Source organism: Schistocerca americana, chromosome 9 (assembly GCF_021461395.2).
Source record: "Schistocerca americana isolate TAMUIC-IGC-003095 chromosome 9, iqSchAmer2.1, whole genome shotgun sequence".
Lineage (NCBI taxonomy): Eukaryota > Metazoa > Arthropoda > Insecta > Orthoptera > Acrididae > Schistocerca > Schistocerca americana.
In genome coordinates this window covers 77,469,254-77,475,585 of record NC_060127.1, presented here as the reverse complement: position 1 = coordinate 77,475,585, position 6,332 = coordinate 77,469,254, and the positions used below count along the sequence as shown (strand labels likewise).

At 44.8% G+C, this 6,332-nt stretch overlaps 1 pseudogene; it reads right to left on the bottom strand.

Annotated features, from left to right (window-relative positions):
* Nucleotides 1-5,864: 5,864 nt before the first annotated feature.
* Nucleotides 5,865-5,982, bottom strand: LOC124551596 (annotated as a pseudogene).
* Between the last annotated feature and the right edge of the window lie 350 nt (nucleotides 5,983-6,332).

The window sequence follows — 6,332 nt, the reverse complement described above, 5'->3', positions numbered from 1 at the left end:
CTGTTTAGGTTTTTAAATTGGCAACGTCACGTAGCGCTCTGTATGAAAATCACTGGCTGTGCTGTGTGCAGTCTGTGGCTGGTTTGCATTGTTGTTGGCTATTATAGTGTTGTGCAGTTGGCTGTTAACAGCGCGTAGCGTTGCGCAGTTGGAGGTGAGCCGCCAGCAGTGGTGGATGTGGGGAGTGAGATGGCGAAGTTTTGAGAGCGGATGATCTGGACAGAGACAGTAAATTTGTAAGACTGGATGTCATGAACTGCTATATATATTATGACTTTTGAACACTATTAAGGTAAATACATAGTTTGTTCTCTATCAAAATCTTTCATTTGCTAACTATGCCTATTAGTAGTTAGTGCCTTCAATAGTTTGAATCTTTTATTTAGCTGGCAGTAGTGGCGCTCGCTGTATTGCAGTAGTTCGAGCAATGAAGATTTTTGTGAGGTAAGTGATTTGTGAAACGTACAGGTTAATGTTTGTCAGGGCCATTCTCTTGTAGAGATTATTGAAAGTCAGATTGCGTTTCGCTAAAAATATTGTGTGTCAGTTTAGTGGTTAGTGATGATCAGAATAAGTAAAGAGAGAAATGTCTACGTTCAGTTCTGCTCAGCTGTTTTAAAATCAAATAACGTAAGATGTTTATCAGCACAGTAATTCATTAAGTTTTCTAAGGGGACGTTTCAAAGTCAGTATGCTTTCCTCAACAGCAAGTTTAATTTAGTTTAGTTATGTAATGTTCCGTAGATCATTTTCCCGATTAGTTTATCGATTTGATGTGGAACAAGTCAGATTGCAAGATCTATATACACACATGAATAGTGCTAATATTAATGTTACTGAATTTTTTTTACGTCTACCACATCGAACTACATTTAGAGGTGCAATTTTTTTTTTACCATTTCTGAAACAGAAACTCGTCCATGGAATAGAAGGAGTTGTCCAAAAGAAATGATTTTAAGCTAGATTTAAAACTTGATCTGCTACCTGCCGGACACTTTATCATCGGAAACAAGCGTATCGTCAGGAGTGCCCCAGGAAAGTACCATATAATCGTTTTTATTCTCTATAAACATAAACGATGTGGTAGACAGTGTGACCAGCAACTTTCGGTTGTTTGCTCTGGTGTACGGGATGGTATCGTTGAGTGACTGTAGGAGGATACAACATGACTTGGACAAAATTTCTAGGCGGTGTGATGAATGGCAGCTTGCTCTAAATGTAGAAAAAATGTAAGTTTATGAAAGGCAATAGGAAAAACAAACCCGTTACGTTCAAATACAGCATAAGTCGTGTACTGCTTGACACAGTCATCTCGATCAAATATCTAGGAGCTGCCTCTGGATCACGGGGTCCCGGGTTCGATTCCCGGCCGGGTTTGGTGTTGTCTCCCCCCCCCCCCCCCTCCCCCCGGGGATTGGATGTTTGTGTTGCCCTCATCATTTCGTCATCAAAGTGGCGAGATTGGGCTGAGTAAAGATTGGGAATTTGTACGGTAGCTGACAACCGCGCACTTGAGCGCCCCACAAACCAGACATCATCATCATTATCATCAAATATCCAGGAGTCACATTGCAAAGCAGTATGAAATGGAATGAGCTGATAAGGACGGCTGTAGGGAAGGCGAATGATCGAATTCTCTTTTTGTGAGAATTTTAGGAAAGTGTGGTTCATTTGTAAGGAACACAGCCTATAAAACCTGGAGCGACCCATTCGTGAGTACTGCACAAGTCTTTGGGATCTCCACCAGGAAGGGAAGACATCGAAAGAATTCAGAGATGGTCTGCTACATTAGTTACCAGTAGGTTCGATCAATAAGCAGGTATTACAGCCGGCCGCTGTGACAGAGCAGTTCTAGGCGCTTCACTCCTGAACAACGCTGCTGCTACGGCCGCAGGTTCGAATCCTGCCTCGGGCATGGATATGTGTGATGTCCTTAGGTTAGTTAGGCATAACTAATTCTAAGTCTAGGGGACTGATGACCTCAGATGTTAAGTACCATAGTGCTTGGAGCCATTTGAACCAGGTATTACAGAGATGCTTCGTGAAGAGAAATGGGAAAGCCTGGAGTGAAGACGGCGAGCTTTTCGCGGAACGCTTTTGACAAATTTTTTAAGAAATGACATTTTTAGCTGACAGCACAACTATTCTCCTGCCGCCGATGTACATTTCATGTAAGTACATTACTGGCCATTAAAATGGCTACACCAAGAATATATGCAGATGATAAACGGGTATTCATTGGACAAATATATTAACTAGAACTGACATGTGATTACATTTTCACGCAATTTGGGTGCATAGATCCTGAGAAATAACGGCCTTGAGTCAAACAGAGCATAGATGGCGTGTACAGGTACAGCTGCCCATGCACCTTCAACACGATACCACAGTTCATCAAGACTAGTGACTGGCGTATTGTGACGAGCCAGTTGCTCGGCCACCATTGACCAGACGTTTTCAATTGGTGAGAGACCTGGAGGACGTGCTGGCCAGGGCAGCAGTCGAACATTTTCTGTATCCAGAAAGGCCCATTCAGGACCTGCAACATGCGGTCGTGCATTATCCTGTTGAAATGAAGGGTTTCGTAGGAACGTCCACTGTTTGAAGTGGCGTCAATGCGAACAAGAGGTGACCGAGACGTGTAACCAATGGCACCCCATACCATCACGCCGGCTGATACGCCAGTATGGCGATGACGAATACATACTTCCAATATGAGTTCACCGCGATGTCGCCAAACACGGATGCGACCACCATGATGCTGTAAACAGAACATGGATTCCTTTGAAAAAATGACTTTTTGCCATTCGTGCACCCAGGTTCGTCGTTGAGTATACCATCGCATGCGCTCCTGTCTGTGATGCAGCGTCAAGGGTAACCGCAGCCATGGTATCCGAGCTGATAGTTCATGCTGCTGCATTTGGATATGTGTCGAACTGTTCGTGCAGATGGTTGTTCTCTTGCAAACGTCCCCATCTGTTAACTCAGGGATCGAGACGTGGCTGCATGATCCGTTACAGCCATGCGGATAAGTTGCCTGTCATCTCGATTGCTAGTGATACGAGGCCGTTGGGAACCAGCACGGCGGTCCATATTACCCTCCTGAACCCACCGATTCCATATTTTGCTAACAGTCATTGGATCTCGACCAACGCGAGCAGCAATGTCGCGATAGGCTACAATCCGACTTTTATCAAAGTCGGATACGTGATGGTACGCATTTCTCCTCCTTACACGAGGCATCACAACAGCGTTTCACCAGGCAACGTCGGACAACTGCTGTTTGTGTACGAGAAATCGGTTGGAAACTTTTTTCATGTCAGCACGTTGTAGGTGTCGCCACCGGCGCCAACGTTGTGTGAATGCTCTGAAAAGTTAATGATTTGCATATCACAGCATCCTCTTCCTGTCCGTTAAATTTCGCGTCTGTTCAAAAATGGTTCAAATGGCTCTGAGCACTATGGGACTTAACTTCTGTGGTCATCAGTCCCCTAGAACTTAGAACTACTTAAACCTAACTAATCTAAGGACATCACACACATCCATGCCCGAGGCAAGATTCGAACCTGCGACTGTAGCAGTCGCGCGGTTCCGGACTGAGCGCCTTAACCGCGAGACCACCGCGGCCGGCTTTCGCGCCTGTAGCACGTCATCTTCGTGGTGCAGTAATTTTAATTTCCAGTAGTGTACCACGAAGATAAGAAAAATTATCGCTCGTAAGAAGCCATATAGGCAGTCGTTTCTCTGTCTTTTTGTTTGCGAGTGGAACATTGAAGAAAATGACTTGTTGCGGAGTATGTATGCAGATGTTGGTGTAGGAAACAGTAGTCTTAATCTGAGGAAGAAATTTTTGAGAATTTGCGTTTGGAGCAAAGCATTGCGTGGTACAGAAGCGAAGCATGGACCGCGGAAAAACTGGAAAAGAAAAGAACCGGAGTTTTGAGACGCGTTGCTTTAGAGGGCTGCTGAAAATTAGATGGATTGACAAGAAATTAGGAGGTCCTCGAAAGAAGCGGTGATGAGAGGGTCTTGTGGAGAATATTGGCAGAAGAAGCGCATGTGTTGAGCCATCGGAGATAACTTCCATGGTACCAGAGGGAGAAGTGCATGGGAAGATTACATCTAACAAATAATTGAGACTTCGTTATGCAAGTGCTACTGTGAGGTGAGGGGGATTATGTGACGTGCCGCACAGACCAGACAGGCGAGGGGGCGAGGGGGGGGGGGGAGACACTTAGTTTCCCTACTGCATACAGGGTGAGCCACCTAACATTACCGCTGGATATATTTCGTAAACCACATCAAATACTGACGAACCGATTCCACAGACCGAACGTGAGGAGAGGGGCTAGTGTAATTGGTTCATACAAACCATACAAAAATGCACGTAAGTATGTTTTTTAACACAAACCTACGTTTTTTTGAATGGAACCAAGTTAGTTTTGTTAGCACATCTGAACATATAACCAAATACGTAATCAGTGCCGTTTGTTGCATTGTAAAATGTTAATTACATCCGGAGATATTGTAACCTAAAGTTCACGCTTGAGTACCACTCCTCCGCTGTTCGATCGTGTGTATCGCAGAGCACCGAATTACGTAGGGATCCAAAGGGAACGGTGATGGACCTTAGGTACAGAAGAGACTGGAACAGCACATTACGTCCACATGCTAACATCTTTTTATTGGTCTTTTTCACTGACGCACATGTACATTACCAAGAGGGGTGAGGTACACGTTCGACGGGCATTTCATAGGACGTGGAGGACGCATAAATTGGCCAGCCCGTTCTCCTGATCTTACACCTCCGGACTTCTTTCTGTGGGGTACATTAAAGGAGAATGTGTACTGTTACGTGCCTACAACCCCAGAGGATATGAAACAACGTATTGTGGCAGCCTGCGGCGACATTACACCAGATGTACTGCGGCGTGTGCGACATTCATTACGCCAGAGATTGCAATTGTGTGCAGCAAATGATGGCCACCACATTGAACATCTATTGGCCTGACATGTCGGGACACAATCTAATCCACTCAGTAATTGAAAACGGAAACCACGTGTGTACGTGTACCTCAACCCTCATGGTAAAGTACATGTGCGTCAGTGAAAAAGACCAATAAAAAGGTGTTAGCATGTGGACGTAATGTGCTGTTCCAGTCTCTTCTGTACCTAAGGTCCATCACCGCTCCCTTTGGATCCATACGTAATTCGGTGCTCTCCGATACACACGATCGAACAGCGGAGGAGTGGTACTCAAGCGTGAACTTTAGGTTACAATATCTCCGGATGTAATTATCATTTTACAATGCAACAAACGGCACTGATTACGTATTTGGTTATATGTTCAGATGTACTAACAAAACTAACTTGGTTCCATTCAAAAAAACGTAGGTTTGTGTTAAAAAACATACTTCCGTGCATTTTTGTATGGTTTGTATGAACCAATTACACTAGCCCCTCTCCTCACGTTCGGTCTGTGGAATCGGTTCGTCAGTATTTGATGTGGTTTACGAAATATATCCAGCGGTAATGTCAGGTGACTCACCCTGTATACATCCAACTTACATTTCACATCGGAAATACGTATAAAATCAGTATGCTTGCGAAAATTGGTTCGAGACAGTTCTTTCAAAACTGCTCTCTAACATGATCAATAAAACCACTGCGTCTTCAGGCCACAAACGGTCCATCGGCACCATCCGACCGCCGTGTCATCCTCAGTGGGGGATGCAGATAGGAGGGGCGTGTGGTCAGCACGCCGCTCTCCCTGTCGTTGTGACGGTTTTCTTTGACTGGAGCCGCTACTATTCGGTCGAGTAGATCCTCAATTGGCATCACGAGGCTGAGTGCACCCCGAAAAATGGCAACAGCGCATGTCGACCCGGATGGTCACCCATCCAAGTACCGGCCATGCCCGACAGCGCTTAACTTCGGTGATCTCACGGGAACCGGTGTATCCACTGCGGCAAGGCCGTTGCCATCATGATCAATAACCGACTATTCAAATTAGAGTATGGAGGCAATTCATATAACAACTGAAGCTTGAAAGTTTGGAAGTAACAGAAACAGGCAGCAACGATCGTGAATTTAATAACTACTTCTTCGTTTCATTTCTCCATATTTTACAGACCATAAGACGCACTTTTTTCTTGGAAAAATTGCCTCCAAAATTCAAGAGCTCCTTATACTCTAACTTTATGTAAAAAATATCCGGTGTTTGATTTAAAATTCCCGCCAGTCTTAAAAATGCTATACATTCGATGCCGCGGGAAGCCTATATCTACCTCGCAACATTTGATTTACGTGGAGGCAGCAGTGCACCGGATCGA